General features: G+C 51.7%; 1 protein-coding gene across 6 annotated transcripts in view; it reads right to left on the reverse strand.

Moving 5' to 3' along the window:
- The window catches only part of LOC111151087 (phosphatidylinositol-4-phosphate 3-kinase catalytic subunit type 2 beta), a 64,778-nt gene extending 46,796 nt beyond the window's left edge, over nucleotides 1-17,982 (reverse strand). For 2 of the 6 annotated variants that reach the window (XM_022508853.1, XM_022508849.1), the window contains exons 1-3: nucleotides 17,492-17,982; nucleotides 12,616-12,676; nucleotides 7,418-7,544 (exon numbers count right to left, since the gene is read on the reverse strand). The gene's annotated coding sequence lies outside the window, so the exon portion shown is untranslated. Of the gene's footprint in view, nucleotides 1-4,268; nucleotides 4,412-7,417; nucleotides 7,545-12,615; nucleotides 12,677-17,491 lie in introns of all 6 variants that reach the window. The other 4 variants (XM_022508850.1, XM_022508851.1, XM_022508852.1 and 1 more) reach the window with 4 other exon arrangements.
- Between the last annotated feature and the right edge of the window lie 5,154 nt (nucleotides 17,983-23,136).

Consider the following 23,136-nt stretch of genomic DNA (forward strand, 5'->3'; position numbering starts at 1 on the left):
GCATATCCAAAGGGGCATCTCGCCCTTCAAGTTGATATGCCCACCCATATGTCCAAAACTGAACTACCACCTTGTCTTTTCCCTTCCCACAACCTCTCCTCCCTTCTGGTCCCCCACCTTGGCAAAGGGCACCCGACAGCCACCTAAGATTCATCCTTCACCTGGCCCCCCTCAGCCAGTCACCAAAGACTCCATCAAGAAGCAACTTTTCCTCATTAGCATTCCTGAAGCTAGTCCCTCCCTCTGTCCCAAGGGCCCTTATCTTCTCCCATCTGAGCTATTATCATGGGCTCCTAACAGTTCTTCCTCCTAAGCTGCCCCTCCTTAAGGCATTCTCCCCAGAACAGCTAGAGGGCTCTTTCTAAAGGATAAACCTGATCGTCCCATTCTCTGCTTCCACCCCTTCAAAGGCTCTCTATTTGCTTCCTTTACAAATCCTTTATCACCAGCCCCATCTAACTCTCACAGGCTGCCATTCATTGGCGAAAACACAATACCTCTCCGATTTTGTTCAACATCTTCCTTCCCAGCTCCCTCTGGCTTTCTGTCTGTGGGACTCTAACTCACCCCTCAAACTCTGCTCAGACATCACGTTCTCTGAAACCCCAGATTGGACTAAGGGCCACTTTATTTGTTTGTTTATTTATTTATTTATTTGAGAGAGAGAAAGAGAGAGAGAGAACATGAGAGGGGAGAGGTCAGAGGAGAAGCAGACTCCCCGCTGAGCAGAGAGCCCCCAATGTGGACTTGACCCTGGGACTCCATGATCATGACCTGAGCCAAATGCAGTTGCTTAATCAACTGAGCCATCGGGCCACTTCTTTATGATCCCAAGAGCACCCTTTACATACCTCAAATATAGTCTTAAAATAGTACATTCAAAATTAAATAGGTATGGACTTGTCGCCCCACCACACCACCATTAAATTCCTTATGTTCCAAATTCACCTCATTTCCACTGAGAAACATACTTGAACTGGAACGTAAGGTCAGCGCTTTCCAGTGACAAGAGTTTCTAGACAGGGGGAACCTGGGTGGCTCAGTCCAGTAGGCTTCTGCCTTCAGCTCAGGTCATGATCCCAGAGTCCTGGTATCAAGCCCCGCATCAGGATTCCTGCTCGGCAGGAAGTCTGCTTCTCCCTCTCCCACTCTCCCTGCTTCTGTTCCCTCTCTCGCTGTGTCTCTGTCAAATAAATAAAATCTTTAAAAAAAAAAAAAAAAAAAAAAGAGTTTCTAGGCAGAAGACCAGTGATCAGGGAGCAGCTGGTGTCCTTCCTTGGGGTTCTCCAAACACAGGACTGGGTATCACCTCACCGGGCTGGGTTTGGCATCTGTAAAGGCAGGTGGGAGGACAGACAGGACCACCCCACAAAGTGCCTTCACTCTGGGCCTCTGAATGCTAACCCAGTGGTTTCCTTGAGTCAGATTTCTCAGAGGACACCCAAGTCACATCCCGGAGCTAAGGGGCAGCCTCAGCCCTGGGAGGAAAGAGAAGAAAAGGCCCATGGGTGCTCCCCGGGCCTGACTCCCGAGGTTCTTCCAGAATTGGAATTCAGATGAGGAAAGCCGAGCGGCCCCTAACCACATCCCCTGGTGCCCGGCCAGGACTCCGCCGGACAGTCAGCGTGCGAGGGATCTGAGGTGAGGAGGCGGACAAGCAGCAGCCCCCGCCAAGACCAGGAGAGCCACCCCTGAAGGTGGAGGGAAGGTAGAGAGCAGCAGCCAGGTGCAGGGTTTGAAAAGACAGAAGTCAGGAGCAACATGCCCAACGACCTGGAAGTAGAGCGAGCTGGCTTCCTCGAAGAACTCAAGCCCCAAAGTTCAGTTTCTGGGATGGGTGGGAATACACAAAGTATTTTAGGAAAAAGAGTCTCGTGCTTCCAGCCTCCCCCTCCCCTTCCCCAATTTAGCTCCCTCTCTGCCAGCCTTTGCTGGGTTGACACATTAGAAATTGCTCTGTTCCCCTTAGTCCTCAAGGGCTCCCACGGATTCTGGGGAAAAATGCATGTAGGTCCCAGGAAAGAGGTGGGGTGGTAAGGACCGGGCTCTCTGCAGCCCATCCAGGAAGAGAGAGCTGAGTACTACAGTGTCGCACAACTCCAGGGGGCAGCCACACACTGGGGTCTACATGAGTGCCACCCTCTGACCACAACAAAGAGAACCACGAGAATGGCGCCCGCTGGGGCTGCATGCCTTGGTGGAGCAGGGTGTGTTGTCTTCTCAGGTCCATCTTTCCAAGAGCAGGTGCAAATTGTCTGGGAGACCAGTTCCAGCCACATTCCCTTCACCACCCGCAAGCACGCACTGTCTACACCTCCCCACATCGGCACACGCTCTTTCTCTGCTTAACCACTTGCAAGGAAGTTGCAAGCACTTCACCTCTAAATCCTTCAGCCTGAATCTCCAAAGAACTGGGTCATTTTCCTACATAAACACGACGCTATCAGCACACTGCTGACACAATAATAGTATCTAATACAGAGCCCACATCTGAATGCTCGCAGCGATAGTCATCTGGGAAGTTTTTCCAACATACGGATTCCGGGCCCCTCTTCTGGAGGGTCTGACTTAGTAGGGTGAGTCCCTGGACTTTGACCATTGCCAAGCCTCCCCAGGAATTCAGATCCGCCACCAGGTCTGACTCCACAGACCACAGTTTTGGAAGTGCCAGGAAGGCAAGAGGCAAGTGGGGGAAAGGGAGCCCACCCAGCCCTGGGCAGTCAGCTGGTGAAGGAAGAGCACATGCTTATGGGCAAGCAGCTCGGTGCCAGGGTCTGAACGACACCAGGAACCAAAGAGTCCACAGGGCTGCCAAAGGATGGCTGGGGGATGGCAGGGGAGGGAACGGGGTCAGGGCAGAGCCACATAATGGTCTGGAGTCAAAGGGTAGAGAGAAAGGAGGGGACACTCCAGCCAGCCAGTGGGCTCTGCTCAGCCCCTGTGCCAGAGACGGTGGGGCCCTAGGGGCCAGCAGTGATCCCAGCGGTAGGCGGAGAGGGCTTCCCGCTACCTGGCAGGAGGGCACCTTTTGGGAACGCTGCTCAGCCGGATGGGTCTGGGTCATTTCCTCCCACCCAGACCCACAGAATTGAATCCCAATGGCCACCGAGGACCAGCTATGTGGCAGGCGCCATGCTCGTCCTTGAAGCATTCAGTCAGGTGACCGCAGCACAGTTCCAGGGAACTTACCGTCCAGCAAAGGTGACGGGCCTACCTGCAACGAATTCGATCCTCCCACCCCTTTGGGGCACAAGGCAGGGAAGCACCGCATGTCTTGGCCCATCTTCGTGGGGCAGGGAACATGGAGAGCCGTGAATCAAGACAGTAAAAAATAATATGAAGGGTCTCAAGGCCCCAGCTTCGGGCATCCCGCCTTTTAATAGTTTTTAGTAAGGGAAGAGGACTCAGTTCTAGGACTAACGAGGAAGGAACCTTCAGCACCGCCTCTCAGAATGAAATAGGTCAAGGAGTAAGAAGCCATTCGGACTTAAACCCTTTGGCTTCCAGAGTTTTGTCTTCAGAGGATCCCTGCCCCTCTCCATCCTCCAACACCCGCACTTACCCATACCCAAAATCCCACTGGCTTTGCAGCCAGGGTCCCATCCCCCACTCTGCTCCATACACCTACTGCCCTACCAACCCACCCCCGTGCCCCCACCACCAGAGGCTCAGCTGGAGCCAGGAAGGTTAGCATGCCCTGCATCATGAATCCAAGAGGAAGGTGTATCTGAAAGGTCAGCTCTCTGTCTCAATCAGACAACCACCTGATCCTGGCTTCTGCACAGCTCTGGAAGCTTCTCTAATGTCAGGCCCATCATGAATCATGAACCAACATATCTATGTTCCTCCTCTGTGGCTATCGCTTAGTTCTGAGTGTGGGAAAACAGAAAACAACTGTCTGTGCTTTCTTCTCCCTCACCTAGCCCCTCTCTAGCATCCCCTTGGCCAAATTAAAGCAGCCCTACATGGTTCAGTCTTCGCTGTTGGAACTTTACTCTCCATCCCTGGGTTCCCTGGGCCTACTCTGGACATTCCACTCATCTGCAGCCAAAGTTGATACCAGAGTTAGCAGAGGGCTCTCTGGGTCTTAGGAGCACAGAGACAGACGCTAGGAGCCTGTGTGACATGGCTAGATACAGCTGTGTTCCCATTCAGAGCCTGAAAGTCCTCAACCCCAGCTCAGAAATCAGGTATGCAATTCGTTCAGTGTACACACACACACACACACACACACACACACAGGAGCCCTGAAAAATCACAGATCCTACCACAAACCCTGCAGATTCAGGACTCGAGTAAAGAAAGTCAGGGATGAAGAGTTCAGGCGGCTTGTGGCTCCTTTCAAACTTTCCTTCCTAGAGCTGGCGATGGAGATCAGACACGGGAGCTGGCAGTCAGCTGAATGGAACCCCTGGCAAAGAGGGAAGAAAGGTCTTGGCAGTGTGTGGCTCTCTAATCCAGGAACCATCCCGGGAGCCAGAGCAGCCACATCTCCTCTCCATCTGGTCTGCACTTCCTGCTCCCCCCTCCCTGCCCCCACCTGCACTGGGCCATCACAGCCCATAGAACCAGCCCTTCTAGTTCTGATCCGCTGGGTGCCCTGCAAGGAGCAGAATGGTTAAGAATTACTCTTCCAGCTTCCTTGGCCCTCGAGAGAAAGGCAGTGGGACAGGATGGGGGTTGGGGGTAGGAGCTCTCCCGCAGGACCTTCCCTGGCCAATCCTGGTGTCCAGCTGAGGCGATGCCTAAGGAAAGCTCTTTAGGGACAAGATTCACACCAGCCCATCCCATGTCAGAAAAAACACCCCAACATTTCCAAAGACCAACATCTAAGAAACCATAACCTCCCCGAGGATAGTGGAGACCCCAGGAAGTATAAAGGAAACCCCTCTGGGAGGAGGGTGTAAGAAAGCAGGTGGCGTGGGGGATGGGCACACACTATGCCTCAAGGCCTTTGCCTCCCCTCCTCAGCTCTGCTCCACAGCACCATTTGCTTCTCGAAGACTGAGGCCTCCCGCAAGGCCTGCACTGTCCCCTGTCACCTCCAGCGCAATCTCCAGGCCAACTTCCCCAGCTTGTGTCCTCTGGAATCCAGTTCTCCGGGATTCCTGTGTGGGCTGGGGAAACTCCCTGGAGGCGGCCAGCCCATTAAACAGGTTCTAGAAAGCGGGTCACAGATGTTCCCATGCAGCCACAGCACCAAAGGGAGAACGGAACACACCAAGAAGTTTCTGCTCTGCCTGGAGGGGTCACCAGAGGAAGAGATGAGAGGCAGTGGGGAACCACCTCACTGCTCCCGAGCTCGGGCCCTCAAGTGCCCACGGGCTGGGCGGGCCCAGCCCACCAACGTCTACAAGGACCGAGCAGCGCCTCAAATTATGGCCCGAGCCCGGGGCAAGGAGAGGGGGTGTATCCTGGGGAAATTGCAGGGGCAATGGACTAATGAGAGTGCACTGAATAAGGCCAGTGGGACCTTGTCCTGAAGGACATCTTTGCTGGGGATCAGAGCTTGGATTTTTAAGGGAGCATTTGCAATGAATTCAATGCTAACAATGCTTTGGTTGTTTTCTGGTAGCAACTTCTTAGACACCTGAGAGGCTCTCTCTCTTCTCCACGACCAGGTCCTCCTGTCTACTAGAGATGAGCAGACCAAGGCCCAGTAAGGGTCAGGGACTTTGCCCTGGGCCTCATGCTGGAGCTGCGGCAGAGTGGGGAAGGGTCCACAGCCCCGATGTGGGGAAGCTACGTGGTGCTGGGACTCAGGGACCATCCTGAGCCCAGCCCTGGGCTGTCCCCCAACAAGTACACACTTGGCCCAGACATGCCAGAGCCCCAGGATCAGGGTGACAAGGACCCAGAACAATCCAACACGCAGGAGTGCAGAAAGTGGGGCCCGCAGCCTCCAGGTGGTGGTGCTGACTGTGGGAAAGCTGGGGCGACTGCCCGCAGGCCTGCATGAGGGCAGTGGGCAGGGGCAGGCTGCGTGGGCGGTGGGCTGCCAACAGCCGAGAGCCACCTGCTTGGCTGCCCGGAGGGCAGAAGCAAGTCAAGCAGAAAAAGGCTGAGCTAGTCTTCCACGGGAACGTGGGGAGCCGAAGACCAGGCCCCCCCACGCCATGTCCAGGACAAGCTCCCTGCCTCCTCCTAGAAGGAGGGCTCTGCCCCCTCCATGAGCCCTGCCCACTGTCCCTCTGCCACCAAAGTCCCTAAACCAGCAACCTAGACCTGTGATCTGATAATAAAGTGTCTTCAGTGAGTGCTAACTCCTCAGATCAAGAATATCTCTGAGAGACAACAGTCATTGTCGGGGACCTAAAGCCTCGGTAATCAAACAAACGGCACATACACCCACACCTTCCCCCACGTACCCCCCCCCCCCCCCCCCCTTCCCTGGGCACCCCCCACATACCCGAGACTACCCCTTCCACCCCCTCCCGGCCCCCCCCCCACACACCCATACCTTCCCCCAGACGCCCACATGCATCCTACACTCTCCATGCGTACCCCATGCCCCGCACACCTCCCACAACCCCCACACCCTACACATTCAAAGCTGCCCCCGCGCAGCCCCCATACCTTCTCCCCACCACACATACACATCCCCCAAACCTTGCTCACTCCCTCATCAGCTCCCTGAGAAGAGAAGGAAGGAGAGGAGAGGAAGCTGGGTTAGACACCATGAAGTCACAATCTTACTGTCACAGGCAAAGAAGTCTGAGAAAAGCAGACAGAAGGTTGAACCCAGAAGAAAAAGAGAAAACAGGACCTTTCAGCTCCAGAGAGCAGCTCTAGGCCTTCCCTGTCCACATTCCAATACAATGGAGGCAGGCCCGCAGGGCACCAGGGAGCCAGAATGCCAGGGAAGGGGATGCCAGGCAGATGAACCCAGGAGGGCCTTCGCCCAAAGGCCACCCTACTTCTGGCAGGCCTCAGTGTTGGTGGGTTACTTCCTAAGTCAAGGCACACTGTAGAGGCCCTGGGGTCAGACCAGGGTAGGAAAGGAAAGGGGTGCCCCTCTCAAGCAGCCCCCATATTACAGCCCAGAAAACACACACACACACACACACACACAGAGAAAACACCACCAAACATCTGATACTAATTCACACAGGGGTGTTAGAGGCCAAGGTGTTAGTCCCGCCCAGGGACACTAGACATTTGCATTTGAAAAGCAGAGTCTGAGGAGAGGAGTGCCCAACCCAACCCTTTCTGGAAGTGGTAAGGGAAATTTCTAGTGGCTTGGGAGGAATGATCCATTAATTAAAAAGTAGGCAGGGTGGGTCTCTGGTGCTGGCCGTGCCTCTTCAGAGCTTCCCTGGTCTCAGCGCCTGAGGCCTAGGCAGCTCTGAACCCCAGCCCAGAACACCTGTGCCCCTCAGTGAGGCCCAGCAGGCAGCCACCCCCTCCAATCCCACACCTTGGCTACTGTCAGCCAAGACTGACTGAGGTGGCTACTGGCCTTCCTCGGCAGCTGCGAGGTTCCACTCCACTTTTCCTGGTAACAGGCAGGATATCCTGCTCAGGGTCAGCCAAGGACACTGAACCTAGAGAGAGACCAAGGATTCCATTTTAGCCAGGTCAAAGGAGAAACCCCACTCAGAATGCAGGGCCCTAGGAGGGAACTCAGATTGAGACCTTCCCCAAGATGGCCTCTCAGTGTTCGGAATCCCCAGACCACAGGGAAAGGGAAGCACAGATGGGAACCTGGGGAGGAGGCAGCAGGCAGTGTCCTATGGTACCAGATCCCAGCCGGGACTCCCCGTATCAGTCTGGTCACCCCTGTCCTGATGGTAGGTCCAGTGCCCTCACCCCGGATCCATCTACCCTGAGAACCTAGTAAAGACTCTCCATGCCCTGTTTCCCCGCCCAGCTGCCTCTCAGGGCCTCCAAAGTCCCGGGTGCAGCTGGAGGCTCCCTCTTCCTCCCTGCTTTCTGTCTCTCTTCTCCCCACTCTGACTCAAGAGCCTCAGACGCCTTCCCTGGTCAATTCCTCCAATTTTTCCTTACTTCTGCTCCTCGTTCTCCTTAACACGCTGAGGTGGTGTGCGACACAACAGACTGAAACGGTGGCCCTGGTGTCTGGGGCACAAGGACAGCACATTTGCCCTAGATGGCATTAAAAAACTTTCATCTGTGCAGAGGGCTCAAGACAACTTGTTTTTTTTCTAAGCAGGGAGTAACCTAGGGCCTGGGGGAGTAAGGCAAGGACTCATGGCAATTCCTTTTGGTATCACTCTGGATATGCTCTGATGCCTTGCTCCTATCTCTTATGCCCCACTCCGCGAAGGAAGGCCCCAAGGGTGACAGAGGTGTCATCTATGAGACAGAGCCCTAGTCTACAAGGGCAGAGGGGTAGACCAGCTGCCCGCCCGGCACACCCTCATCCCATCAGTCCCGCCTTCAGCCCAGGGAGGCCCCTGGGACCCTCACTTGGGGTCCGCCAGGGTAGCAACTGTCAGAGGCCATTCTCAGGAGGGATTAGCTGACATTGCTTTCAGCTGGGTTAGTGTACCAGGGAGTGGCCGTATGTGCGCAGGCCTATCAGGACCGACGTTCCAGAAGCACCTTGCGGAAATACCACTCCAAAGTATGTAAACAGCATTACAGAGTCTGTCAAGTTAGTTCCCCCAGGGACAGGCCCGCTGTCATGACGGGAGTGGAGGTGTCATACTTTGTCTGGGTGAAAGGGAGAGAGGAGAAGGCGGGGCAGGGCTGGGGAAAGGCTAAGCAAATATGAGCAGCACGAAACAGAAGGAAAGAAGGAGACCTGTTTTTCCCCTCCGCAAGTTTGTGCCAGGTATTGTCTTCTCTAATCCTGACAACAATCCTCCCATGTGGATATTAATATCCTTACTTAGCGGATGAGGGAAGTAGAAAACAGGAAGAGGACTGCAAAATTTACCCAAGGTCGTACAACTCATACACGGTGGAATCAAGAATTCAGTCGAAACTTGTTTGAGGCCAAAACTCTTCGTGTTTTTCCCATCTCATAGAATGGGCCCCAGACACATCCCTGTTTACCGAAAGTGCAAGCTGCCCTTAGTGAACATCCCAATATGGCTCTGCAGTACCTCCCAAACCCCAAAACACTTCTTCACCTCCCAAGCCACTCAGGAGCAAGCAAATAATAAACAAGGAAAAACCAAAAGACAACCCACTGTTTTGCAAATAAGGGGACCAATGACCAACTGTGAAAATGGGTGAAGAGGAGAGGAGGATACAGGCTTTCAGTTATGGAATGGTAAGTCATGGGAGTAAAGGGCACAGAGAATCTAGTCAGTGGTACTATAGTAGCGTGGTGGGTGGCAGTTGGCAGCTACCCTTGGGTTGAGCACAGCGTAACACAGAGAAAAACTGAATCCCTATTTTACACAAAGAACCAATGACCAGAGGGGAGAAATGACTTGTCTGAAGTCACATAGATAGTCAGTGGCAGAAGTGGGGCTAGAACCCAGAGGTCCCAGATTCTCACTTCAGTGCTCCTTCCAGATTGAGTCACAACCAGTCTACCTCCAGGGAAGGAAATCCTCCAGCCTTCCTGTTCCAATCTCTCTCAAACTGGTCCACACCTTTCCAAGCTTTGGATTACTTTCCTTAACTGAAATTACCTACTGGAAGCACCTATCAGGCACCAAAAATTACTATTCTTTTACCTGAACAAGTGAAACAGCCTTTTAAGGAGGTCTGTCTCCCCACTGAACCCTAAAGCATCTGTGCTCCACTTCCAAGATAACCTTGCCGCAATGGTTCTGTTCCTGTCATCCTTCTGAGGAAAAAGTTTCTGTCTCTCCCCTTCATTATCAGACCTTCAAGAGTCCCCACACTGAGTCCAAGCCCAGGTCCATGCATGGCCCCCAAACGCTGATGGTTATTAACCATTCCCCAGGGCAAGTTTTCCCACAACTCTTCAGTCACGCTCGTGCCTTCTGGAATATTCTCTGCCTTGCTCTCTACAAGGGCTTGCTCTCATATTTGAGCCTGTTCTCATCTCCTAGGCCTGAAAGTGACTTCTATTCTCTTTTGGACAACTCTAAACACAGCATTTATACTGTTTGGCATTATACCTACTAGGGATTAGAATCATCTTTATCCGTGCACGTGATTCACAGTTACAAAGCACTTTTGTAACAGAAGCCCACTAATCTAAGAATAAAATTTATCTCTTATTTACCTTTGCCTTCCCCACAATGCCCAGCCCAATGTTTCACACCAGGGACAGAGCTGTTAAATACTGTGTTTGGAGGGTGATCAGACCAACCCAGATGAGAACATTTAACACCTTCCTGCTGTAGGATTAGAGATTCTGAATGAGGAAGGCAAAACTGTAGTTTATTTTTCCAGGTTGATACCCCATAGCATTTATTAGACTCTCAGGGTTTAGAGGCCCCCCAAATATGAAGCACCATGGTCCTAGCTTCTATGCTTCTCTGAAATGCTGCCTCAGATTACACCAGCTCTCGGAGTGGCCGTGTGACCGGTGCCTCGTAGTGAGCTTATAGGAATGACCCCGCCATAAAGCAGTTCATCCATTCACCTGCAGTTTTTGGAGTCCAATGTGGTTACCTCAAGGTCATGGACCATACTGAATTTAAGTTTGTATCCCTAATAACATAATTGTAACCACCACCATTTATTAAGCCCTTCCTAAGTATCAGGCACTGTTCTAGATAGTTCACTAATGAACTCATTTCATTTCTACCACAGCCTTTTTTTCCCCTTGGTACTATTATGTTCCCCATCTTACAATGAGGAAACAGAAGCACAGAGAAATGAAGTAACTTTCCCAAGATCAAACAACTAGTATGTGGGAGGGCCAGGCTTTGAACCCACGGAATTGACTCTAAAGCCATACTCTTACTTACATACTAAATTTATAGTGCCCTTCAGTTGATGAATCAGTGAATATAAGAATGAAGGAACAGAGGCACTGAAGATGTTTTTGTCGTAGAAGAATTAACCAACCATTAATCAACCCACTTTTTGTCTCTACCCTACGTTACCCATAGGACTATCCTGAGTCTTTCTCAAACTTTCCCTAAGTTCAGACAGAGCTTGTCTATGAGGAATTTCCTGATCTACCAGTAAAAAATCCCTGTCAGCAAAATAAAGAAGCTTCATGAAATTTATTCTTAGTGAGCTGAGTTCTCCCAGAACACAAAATCCAGAAGGGCAGGGGCTGTCCTCTTCACTCCTGTGCCCTGAGGAGACTGTCAGGTACATCGTGAATAAACTGTAAGATACACACTCCTTCAATGGGTTTGGCCAGATTAAAGTACCTTCACCTCACCTGCTTTGCCTTTCACTTTGTCCCCCAGCCCAATTTCTACGCATTGTTCTGATCTTGGCTAACACTGAATTTCTTCCAGGGGAGTCTGACTACCCCAAATGCCCCCCTTATGAGTTTCCAAAGCATCCCATTCTCCCCCACCCACCCACTCACCCCACAGCCTATTTACTTGTCTGTATTCCCCACTCAACTGTAAGTTCTGGAAGGCTCTCTGTCCTCACCACTGAAAGCACTGACAGTCATTAATAAGCCCTCAAAAACATCTGTTGAATGAATGAATGAGTTCTTTCTAACCATTCTCTTCTGAGAGACTTCTCTGCCTTTGAGGTCATAGCTTCTTCCACAAACGATTTTGAGAACAACCCTTTCTGTTGTTAACTGACTCTTGGGGAAACCCCATCTCATTCAGAACTTGGGCCTCATCAACACTTTTCTCTCAGAGTTCCCTTACAGGGGAGTCCCGGAGGAAGAAACACAGGTGCCGGAGGTATCCTGACCTGGATTCAAACTGTGGTTCTTCTCTAATTATCTTTGGCATGTTTCTTTCTTTTTTTTTTTTTTTTAAATATTTTTTATTTATTTGACAGAGATCACAAGTAGGTAGAGAGGCAGGCAGAGAGAGAGAGAGGAGGAAGCAGGCTCCCCGCAGAGCAGAGAGCCCGATGTGGGGCTGGATCCCAGGACCCTGGGATCATGACCTGAGCCGAAGGCAGAGGCTTTAACCCACTGAGCCACCCAGGTGCCCCTGGCATGTTTCTTAATCTTCTTTTGAAGCAAACCTAATCTGAATTGCAGCTGTCCCATTGCTAAGGTGGGGCGGGGGGAACAACACATTTTCATCATCATGGTTTCCTCCGAAGTTAGGGGATGGGGAAAGTAAAGAAAATGTCTGAAAAATTACAAAGTGGGGGCACCTGGATGGCTCAGTGGGTTAGGCCTCTGCCTTCGGCTCAGGTCATGATCTCAGGGTCCTGGGATCAAGCCCCGCATCAGGCTCCCTGCTCAGCAGAGAGCCTGGTCCCCAACCCCCTGCTTGCCTCTCTGCCTACTTGAGATCTCTGTCTGTCGAATAAATAAATAAAATCTTTAAAAAAAAAAAAAAGGAAAAGAAAAGAAAAGTTATGAGGGGACAACACCTGAAACTAAATGTTAACTAACTGGAATTAAAATTAAAACTTAGGAAAAAAAAAAAAAAAGCAAAAGCTGGAAGAAGAAGAAGAAGGAGGAGGAGGAGGAGGAGGAGGAGGAGAAGGAGAAAAGAAAGAAATAAAAGCTACCAGAGGACGGACACTCAGTGCTCCTGGCTATTCTTCGTCACACACTCTTACCCTTCTTGGTACTTGAACTTTTGCTCCGGTGGCTCCTTCTCCCCTTGTGTTCCAGAACCATCTGCAACAGTGTCATGAAAATTGCACTTGAGAGAATTTGCCAACCCTCTGGAACCACTCTATCTTTCAAAGTCACTTGTCAGGGAATTATATCTATCTTTTCCCTTAATTAAAAAAAAACAACTCTGCCTTCTTGAAGTCTAGAGTGGAAACATGAAATTCTGGCCATTATATTTCAGCTTCCCCTAATACCCAATTTGCAAACGATCTCTCCTTTTTGGGTCAGAATTAAACACACTTTAATGGTGCTCCTTATCAGTTTAACTTCCTTTACTTATCCTCAGGAAGACCTAACCACAGGGCAAATCAGGAGGAACACGGCAGACGCTCTGCTTCTGGAAAAGACCGATGCTCAAGAGATGTTTCAGCAGTGGAAAAGCCCCATCAGGACACTCTCCTGTGTTCTGGATTTGTCTAAGACCTAAAACAAGAAAGGCTCGTATCTATTATCTATTTCTTCTCCCTAGCAAGGCACACTGTAGCATTTCCTCAAAATGGAATCTTCTTGGTTCTTTTCTCTTTCCCCCTCACCCTAGTCTCCTGGTTTGCTGCCAAGGGTACCAACTACACAAAGATAGACAGAAGAACTTAGCTAGAGAGGATGCCTCCACTCAAGCTTACTCCTGGTGGGCCTGGGCTTAGCCAGGCATGGACAACAAAGCCATGTTGAGTAGAGCAGCTCTCATTCCTGACACCCACCTCCATTTGTGGAGGACACAGGGAGAGGAGACAAGGTAGAATCGAGTCTCCAGGACAGGACCCTCAGGAGCAGATACTTAAGACACACAAAGTGTTGTAGGAAGAACTGCCAAGAAGAAAAGAAAGCATTGCCACCCAGGAGATTAATCTTACCATGACTAGGGTTGGCTGGCGGGAGAGAGAGAAAGCTGCAGGAAGAAGGGAATGGAAGAGAGTTTTCAGGAAGGAATAGAGGCAGGAATGATAAAGCATTGGTGAAAGGAAAACATTTTCTGAAGAGGCAAATGATCTCTGGTTCCTCTTGGATATACTACAGAGCCTCTGCAGGGTGAGATTTCCTATAGGAAGTATTTCAAAAGAGGAAGGAGTGAATGGCTAGATCCTTCGGCCCCAGGTTCTGTGTTCTGCTTCAGGAATACTGAGAACTTCTTTCCTCTTTCTTCTCCTGACCTTGAGGACCTCTGCCCCACAGCACGAACAGTGTCTTCTGTGTCCTTAATGTCTTTAACCAACACAGGAATTTGGGGTGAGTGAATTCCATCATTAGTGCTCTGAGAGAATTCCCCAACAATGAAATCACTGACAAGGTCTGCATACAATAGTGAAGTGCCGAAAGGTAGGTCCTGTCGTCAGTCATACTGTGATCCAGGGGGCAAGGGTAAAGTTCTAACACTGCTAGTAACTGTGTGACCTTGGAAGAGTCACTTCTTCTCAGAGAAATGACCTCCAAAGTCCTTGCCAGTTCTTTTTTTTTTTTTTTTTTTTTTAAGATTTTATTTATTTGACAGAGAGAGAGATCACAAGTAGGCAGAGAGGTAGGCAGAGGGGTGGGGGGAAGAAGGCTCCCCGCTGAGCAGAGAGCCCAACTCGGGGCTCGATCCCAGGACCCTGGGATCATGACCTGAGCCAAAGGCAGAGGCTTTAACCCACTGAGCCACCCAGGCGCCCTGTCCTTGCCAGTTCTAAAGCTGTATGCGGTCACAGGATACGCAAGAGTAACAGCCTCCTATGTTTCATTTTGTAAAACAGGCATGAAATAAAGCAGACACAGAAATACTAAAACAAAAGATTTGCCTTGAATTTCCGGAGTACCCCAAGTCCCAAACCTCTTATTAATGTTGCCCAGAAGGTAGCAAAATTACTCGATTTGATTACCCCGTCTTCTCCTTACACTGAGGTAGGGATATGAATGAGAAAGCAGAAAAAGGTAAGGCAGGATCCCAAGGAATTCACATACATGTCCCTTGACCCCCAAACACCTAGGAATTAAGGAGGTGCCGTGCTGGGCCCCTGCCCCTGGGAAGTTTATTATCTAAGGTACTGTCCCAGTCTTGTGGCATGTCAAGGGCGTTCAAGTCAGGGAATCTGGTCTGAATGAATTTCATTGCCCTTTCTGTCCTCCCGAGACCTGGTATCATCCTCACAGTGGCATTGAGGTTATGAGCACAGGGTCTGGAATGAAACAGCCTGCTTCCAATTCGTCCTCTGTCATTTACCAGCTGACTGACATCAGTAAATGTTAGCTATTATATTATTTGCCAGCTCAGCACTACCCTGTCTATGGGCAGTAGCCCACCTTTGGTGGGTCTTTGTTTCCTTACTTCCCTACAGATATTAGTAAGCAACCTTTCCCTCTCTTCTAGCTCCCATCCTGCCAACACTTTTTAAAGAGAAGTAACCCCCACAAAAAAGAGAAGTAACCCAAGAAATAGCTACCTTGTCATCTGCCCATCACTCTTCCCTCGTCCTAGATTCCAGCACATTCTCTATTCTATCCCTTTTTCCCGCTCCTTTCGCAAAACCCACCAGCTATCCCTCCCTTGTTGTAACCAAGGCTAAACTCAGGGTGTATAACCCACACTGGTCTAGTACTCTGCAGTTTCCAGAGTGCTTTTGCACACTTGATTTTATTCAGTTCGTGGTAAGCAGTGTATTTCATCTTTAAAGCAATCTCGTGAGCCAAGGGTATGTTTCCCCCATTTTACAGATTATACAAACTAAGTCTTGAGTTCATAAGTTGTCCATACTCATACTCACACCGGGACTCTAACCCAAGCCTCCTGACCCCAATTCCACCCACTATATTCTCTACTACTCTGTTTTATCAAGTCTAAGTTCACATCCTAGGAGCACGAGGAGCCTGAAATTTACGGCCAGCCATGAACCCCTCAAAGGGAACACAGTTCTCTCATTTTCCTCGGTGCTGGCTGTGGCAGGGCTGTCCAAACTGAAGGACCAATCCCATGAGGCACCTGCGAAGCACCTAGGCCAAGTGCGGTGAGGAAACCAGAGAGGGGACCAAAGGCCCACTGGGCTGTGGGGTGTCTGCTAGAGGGCCACTGTGTCATGGCAAAGATCAAAAGCATTCCAGGTCACTGGGCAATCCCAAAGGAGCCACTCAGAGAAAATCCTGAGGCCCCAGATCTATGGGGCCTCCCTCCCCGATGCTTCCAGCTAGAGGAAAATGCACCAAGTTCCCTCCCCGGCCAAGGCTGCGAGCTTGATCCAATTCAGAAACACACACACCCATGCACACTCAGCAGTAAACTCAGAGTCATGGAAATCAAACCTTGAGCTCACCCAAAGGCCAAAGGAGAAGCAGCCACAGCTTCAGCCCAGGGCTCCGGCTCACAGCCACCGGTCTCCTCAGGCGCTAGATGCCAGGCAGTGCTAGGAAATGGGCCTCTGCTTAATTTTTCCATGGACACAACCCCAGATGGGACTGCCAGGCTCTGGAGGAGATGAAGTCCTGAAGCCCCATGACCTCTCAGCTGTACGATGCACAGCTGGACTTGGGGAAGGAGGAATACTTGGGGATCGGGTTTGCCACCCCCTGGAACGCTTCTTTCCCAATATCTTTCCAAGGCCTAGCGTGGTGGTAGTGTTAAGTTTTCATTCAGCAACTGATACAGGGTTGGAATTCAGTGCAAATTGCTTACATCTGCTTGGCCACATCCCAGACAGCCAGGTAGTTGAGAGAGAAAAGGAGGGGCAGTGTTGGCCCACTTCTGGAAGCCCGGGTAGCTGTGCACTCAGGAATCTGGTGCCATGCTGGGACCAGTCAACCCAGGGTACAAAATTCCCCAACAGAATTGGAGAGTGGGGGAAGCCATCAGGGCACCAGGAGACAATAGAGATTCCATCCCAGGCGTGGCTGGTGGGACTGGGACAGGGAAGCCACAAAGACCTCGAAAGGGGGTGGGGATGGAGGGGGAGAGAAGGTTGGTCTGAAGGAGCAGGAGCAATGGAAGATTCTTCTCTCTCTCTCTCTCTCTCACACACACACACACACTCACACACATACACACATGCGCGTGCGCCCCTCAGCCAACCAGGGTGTGTACACTAACCTCATACATTTGGTAATCTCTTCTCACAACCCAGGAGCTTGCCAAAGCCCTTGGCTCCCCACCTCACCCCACCCCAGCTTGGCAGCGTCCCCTGGGCTTCCTGCTGCTGCGACTGCTCCCCAACATCAAAGCCGCCACTGTCGGGAGCCGAAAACCAAGACAAGTACCAGCCAGGAGAGCAGCGCCTCCCCGGAGGGCCCGGAAACTCGGGCCTGAGGGTCCCTCTCTTCCCCCTCCAGCTTCTCCCGGTGCTGCAGTACCCTTATAAGGCAGAAGCCAAGTACGCCCTCCGTCTGGCTAAAAAATGTATATATTCCCCAAGCTAAATGCTGACTTTTCACCCACTGCAAGGGAAAGCGCCACCCCCCGCTACCCCCACTCCCGGGCAGGTCTTGCTTTTTATTTCTTATCTTAAACAAACCAACCCCCCCAACCACTGGCTGGCTCAGATCGCCTTGCAGCTGGGAGCCAGGAAGTGTGCTGAGAGGGAAAGGAGTGGGAAGGCGGTGCCCCAGGGCCCGAGACGCCCCGAAACTGCAGGAACCGGGTGGCGGCGGGGGTCGGCCACCTGCAGGGCGCCGCGGGCCGGAGCTCTCGCGGCCACCGCGTCCGCGGCTCGGCCGGCCCCCGGGAGCCCGGGGCTCCTTCCATTGTTGCCCTTTGGCTGATGCCATGTTGGAGCCAGAGCCCCCTGACCTCCGCTCCCTCCGCTCGGCCGGCCGCCTGCAGAGCCCGGGCCGGCGCTCCCGGCTCGCCGCGCGTCCTACCTGCGCTCGCTGCGGGCTTCCCCGCGAGGACCCGACGTGGCGTGTGCTCGGCGACAAGGGCTGCCGGCTCCGCAGCTCCGGGCGTCCCCAGCACCCGGGCGCGCCGGCCGCGCACCGCCCGCTCCCGGGCCGCTCCCCTCTCCGCGCTGCGCGCCGCGCGCGCCGGCCCTGGGGCCCCCACCCCGGGGCGGCGGGGAAGGCAGGAAAGGGCGCGGGACCGGCTTCGGAGGGGGGGCGCGGGGGAAACCCTCCGGGCCACGAGCGTGCGCGAGCCCGCAGAGTCAGGCCACCCCGGGTGAGACAATAGCGGGAGCAGCGGGCGGGAGCGGAGAAGCCATCTCCCGGAGACCCGGCGCACTGCACGGCGACGCGATGCGCGGCCAGCCCCTGCCTGGACAGGCAGCCGCCCGGCCGCCCGCTCCAGCCCGCAGCGCCGAGTCGGCGGCGAGCGCGAGGGCGGGGCGGTCCCCGGAACCCTGACCGCCCTCCACCTCTCCCGCCCGCCTCCCGCCTCTCTCCCTCCCTCCCTTCGCCGCCGCTCGCTGCCTCCCTCCCTCCCTCCCCGCAGGGGCGCGGGGGCGCGGGGGCGCGGGGACGAGCGGCGCGCGGGGGCGAGCGGCGCGCGGGCGTCCGATTGTGCTCAGGAGCCCGAAGCCAGCGCTGCCGCGTCCCACTCGGGTGAGGTCTCTGCAGCTGGGTCTTTACTTTTCCCCGCAGGGACCCCTTTGCTCAGGGTCAGATGAATGCCAGCTCGCTCTGCTAAAAAGGAACCGCGGGCAGTTCGAGGACTTTCCCCCCCTGCGATATTAGGATGGCGACGCCTGCAAAAGCCCCTACCTTGAGGGCGGAGGTGGGGGTAGGGGGGAAGCTGTCTCCTCGCTGAGCACTCAGCCTTGGTGGTGTTTCTGTCCGCCCGAGTGCCTCGTGCGACCTGAACCCCAGAGGATAGCAGTCCTGAGGGGGAGGGGTGATAGAGGGTCCTCCAGCCCAGCTGTGGTAGTAGGTTATGTTTAAAATGTGGACTCGAAGTGCTTTTTTTGAGCAGTGGTCTCTAGAAGAATTTTCCTAAAGACTCCACCCAAAAAAAAAAAAAAAAAAAAAAGAACAACCAAAAATTGGCCAGCTCCTCATTTGCATTTACTTTGCATGGTAACTAAGATCTCCGATCTCGAAGTACAATATCCTCAAAACTTGAATTTGTTCTCTCCCGGGGCTCTCCTTCATCTCTGGCCGGTCTGCAAGGATCAACACCTGGTTCCCAGCCTCCCTCCCCGGCCTTCCCCTTCAGATATGGGGTCTCCAGGCTCCCAGCCTCACTCAGAAGCCTGGAACTCCCCAGCCAGGGTTCCCATGGAAACGTCTGCCAACCTACCCCTTTCCTGGTCTCAAGGAAATATTTGTTAAAATGCTACTATTTCAGTCCTGTTTAGGGTTTACTAGAGTTTAAAAAAAAAAAAAGTTGGAAAGGCCTTTTTAATAAGATATGGGACCTCTAAAATTTCCTCATTAATACAAAACTGCAAAAAGCCAACACAATTCCTAGATTCGTAAAGTTAGAGAACTTGAAGAGACTCCAAAGCTCCGTAAGAGGATATTTATTAACTAGGGAATTTGACTAAGCAGAAGAAGTCCTACCGGGAGAAAGCAATGTAAAAAGCGAGTTCCCGATGCAGAAGGATTTCTTGGGATTTTGTTTTGTTCTTATAGAAGACGAAACCTGAGTGAATGTGAGGGACCCCTAATTGCAGGCTACGCTGAGTGAGACCATAGGAGGAGAAGCCCATGACGGGGGAGACCCAAGCTTGTGTTTCTTCTCTCTACTCTCTGCCATGTGGCCTTGGGTAGTCGCGCTCCAAGCATCGGTAATAATAATCAGTTTCACTTACCACTCAGGGCTCTTGTGAAGAGCCAATGAGAGAATGTCTGTGAACTATTCCGATGACTGTAGACAGAATGCTCTGCACACAGATCATAATGGAGATGTTATCCTCAAGAGCCACAGCAGATAAAAACACGCCTTCATTCACTTGTTCACAATACAAATATTTGCGACCCTTACTGTGTGGCCGTCATCAGGCTCAGCTCAGAGGCCCAAGAGAACAGAGTGGCCTAGGGGCCATCAGTATGTCTGTTGCCAGAGTGAACATTTCTCAAGTGGGGAGCTAACAGGAAATAAGCCTGGCTCTCTGGTTGAATATAGTATCAAAGGCTCTATAATGCGCTTTGGTAGGGAGAAAAAATTTCCTTAGAAACCAGGGCATGCCAAGTTTAGATTTTGTCCTGTGGGTGACAGAGAACCCAGGGTGTAGACAAGTGGAGCTGGGAATGATCAGAAAAACCTTCTGGCATATTACACAGGAGGATTTGGAAGATGCACTCTTTGTCTTCCCTTTGTCTCTGCAGACTCAGTGTTGACCCTGGGCTTCCTAGTAAAGGGTAACCCCTGGGAGCCCCGGCAGAGGATTGGAAGGAAGGAGGTTAAATAGGTCTGGGTATTTGCTTCTCAGCATTTCCCTCTCTTTGGAGTCCCTGTGGGCTGGCCGCCACCCTCAACCCAAGTTCACAGCTCCCTCTGGGTGGTTCCCTCTCCTTCCCTGGGCTTTCTTGAGGCAGATTATCTCAATTGGCTTCTCAGACCTGGGAGTGGAAATTCGCTTTCCTGCCGGCCCCAGTGTGCAGCGCACTATTCCTGTGGCTTTCCTTCACCCTGCTGACCCTTTGTAAATTGTCTCTTCAAACTGGAGTGTGCCATTTGTTTCCTGCCACGTTAGGAGTATGGACCAAGAGCTCACGGAGGCCACGACTTCATTCAGAGTGCAAGACCAGAGAATCTCAAGACGGGGCCAGGGCTGTGGCAGTGAGGATAAAAAGGAAAGGACAGATACAAGTAATGATTAGAAAGTCAAATCAAGGGTCACCTGGATGGCTCAGTGTGTTAAGCCTCTGCCTTTAGCTCAGGTCATGATCTCAGGCTCAGGGTCCTTGGATCGAGCCCCGAATCACATCAGACTCTCTGCTCAACGGGGAGCCTTCTTCTTCCCCTCTCTCTGCCTGCCTCTCTACCTACTTGTGATCTCTCTCTCTCTCTGTGTGTGTCAAATAAATAAGTAAATCTTAAAAAAAAAAAAAAAAAAGAAAGTCAAATCAATAATTGATAATATATTGAGTGTAGGGAGTGGGGGGAAGGATCTAGAATCACTGTCCGATTGATGCCTTAGGAATTAGTGGCAGGTCATGCCATGTACCAGCTGGGGGACTATGGTAAGACAGGGCCCAGGTGTGGGGAGCAAACATGAATTTCATTTTGGGCATGTTGGGTTTGGGTTAGGTGTGGAATGTTTGGGTGAGGATGTCTAAAAACTAAAGTCAAAGCAGAGGTGTGGACAAGTGAGGGCCATTTTGGACTCCTCAGATTATGGATAGTCAGTGAAACTGTGGGCATGCATGAGATCTCCCAAGTGGGCATGCAGAGGAAGAGCCCTGCCAAAGAAGCCCTGCCATTTTGGACTCCTCAGATTATGGATAGTCAGTGAAACTGTGGGCATGCATGAGATCTCCCAAGTGGGCATGCAGAGGAAGAGCCCTGCCAGAGAAGAAACAACTAAGTTGGTAGGGAAAAACCGAGACCAAAGAGTATCAGGATGGAGGGTGGGAGGAAGTGTCAGGAAAGTGACCGGAACACGAGTGTGGCAGGGACAACCAGGAGGGCAGGCCTGGGAAGTGCCCTTTGGATTGGCAGGAATCCACTGGAGCTTCTTTCTAGAAGCCTGGCAATTCATGGAAAGAACAATGTCAGTGGATAGGGGTTGAAGAGGGTGAAGGGTTTTGTTTTTTTTTTAATTTTTTTTTAAGATTTTATTTAATTATTTGACAGAGATTACAAGTAGGCAGAGAGGCAGGCAGAGAGAGAGGAGGAAGCAGGCTCCCTGCTGAGCAGAGAGCCCGATGTGGGGCTAGATCCCAGGACTCTGAGATCATGACCTGAGCCGAAGGCAGAGGCTTTAACCCACTGAGCCACCCAGGCGCCCCGGGTGAAGGTTTTTGTTATGGCTTTCCTTTTTCAGATGGGAAGGAAGTGCAATGCAATTGTTGAGGGGGAAGACCAAGGAGAGAGAGGCTTAATGAAAACTGTCCCAGAGGAAATGCGATCTGGACACACCAGAGGGAAGGGGATGGGGTTGCCTGGTACATCGTTGAGAAAGGGCAAGGAGCGGAGCAGACACTTGGGTAGACTGGTAAGCCTAGAGGTTAGGAGCTAACGGGTGGCTAGCTGACAGTCTATAAGCAATCTCCTGAAAGAGAAGAAGTCCAGCTGGGCTTGGGGACTTAAAATAAGTGGATAAAGTTAAAATAGACACCAAAAGGAACGAGAATGGTAGCTTCTCAGAGAGAGAAATGGAATTGTCAGCAGGGTCAAGGATGCGGTTGGAATCAGATATTCTGATATGGAGTGGAGGGGATATTAACACTTTCCTCATTTTCTTCTGCAGCACTGGGAAGCCCAGGTGTAGGATGTTGAACCAGAGCTGCAGGTGGGGTGTTGCAGAATAGGTACAGTGGGAGGATAAAGGGGAAGACGGTCCCTGATAAAAGAGGATGGGTCCAAGGAGGGACACGAAGCTGGAGAAAGGCTGTGAATCTTGAGGAAGGGGGCCTGGCTACCTCTAGCCTTGCTCTGCTCCAGTCTCTTCCCCAATACCCCAACCAGAACGATCTTTCTAAAGCAGACACCTGCTTCCCTCGCTTCATTAACATCAGCTAGCATGGAAGATCCACGAGGGCAGGGATTCTTTGGGTCTGGTTTTTTTTTTTTTTTTCCCTTTAGTTTTAGACCTCTATATTCCCAGAGCCTGGAACATGCCTGGCACATAGCACATGCTCAATAAAATTTGTCCAGTGGATGAATGGGTGACTCCATAGAGCTCTTGGATGAAGCCCAAACTCCTTAAGAAAGTCAACAAGGCTTCTCATAATCTGGCTCTTGCTTTTCAGAGGACAGAGACTTTGTCCTGTTTATCCTTGTATCCTCAAAACAGCACCTACCATGTACGGGGCTTTAAGAAATGTGCGTTGAATGAATAACTCCCTCCCTCATTCCAATGCAAACTCCGCATTGTTTCTGGAATACATGTGATTCCTGCCTAGGAGTCATTCTACAAACTCTTCCTACTGGTTGAAAAGGGCCTCCTACCCGCCCCCCCCAACCTTACCTCTGTTGCCCCTCCCTTTATGTGGCTGTCTTTCTACATGGTAGGCAGAATAATGCCCCCACCAAAGGAGGAAATGTCTGCTCCCCAATCCCTGGAAGGTGTAAATATGTTATCTTACATGACAAAAGGATTGTGCAGATGGGATTTAGTTAAAGACTGTGAGATTGGGAGATTAGCCTGGATTACCCACATGAGCCCAAGCTAATCACACTGGTCCACAAAAGTGGAGCATGTTCCCCAGCTGAAATCAGAGGGCGCTGTGGTGCTGGAAGAATGGTAAGATACAACACTATTGGCTCTTAAGTCAGAGGGTTGAAGTCCTGAGCGAGGGAACGTGAACAGCTTCTAGAAACTGGAAAAGCAAGGAAACAGATTCTCCCCCAGAGCCTTCAGAAAGGACGACATGACCCTGTTGACACTTTGATTTCAGCTCAG

This window comes from Enhydra lutris, unplaced genomic scaffold (genome assembly GCF_002288905.1).
Source record: "Enhydra lutris kenyoni isolate GAN:26980312 unplaced genomic scaffold, ASM228890v2 scaffoldscaffold25, whole genome shotgun sequence".
NCBI lineage: Eukaryota > Metazoa > Chordata > Mammalia > Carnivora > Mustelidae > Enhydra > Enhydra lutris.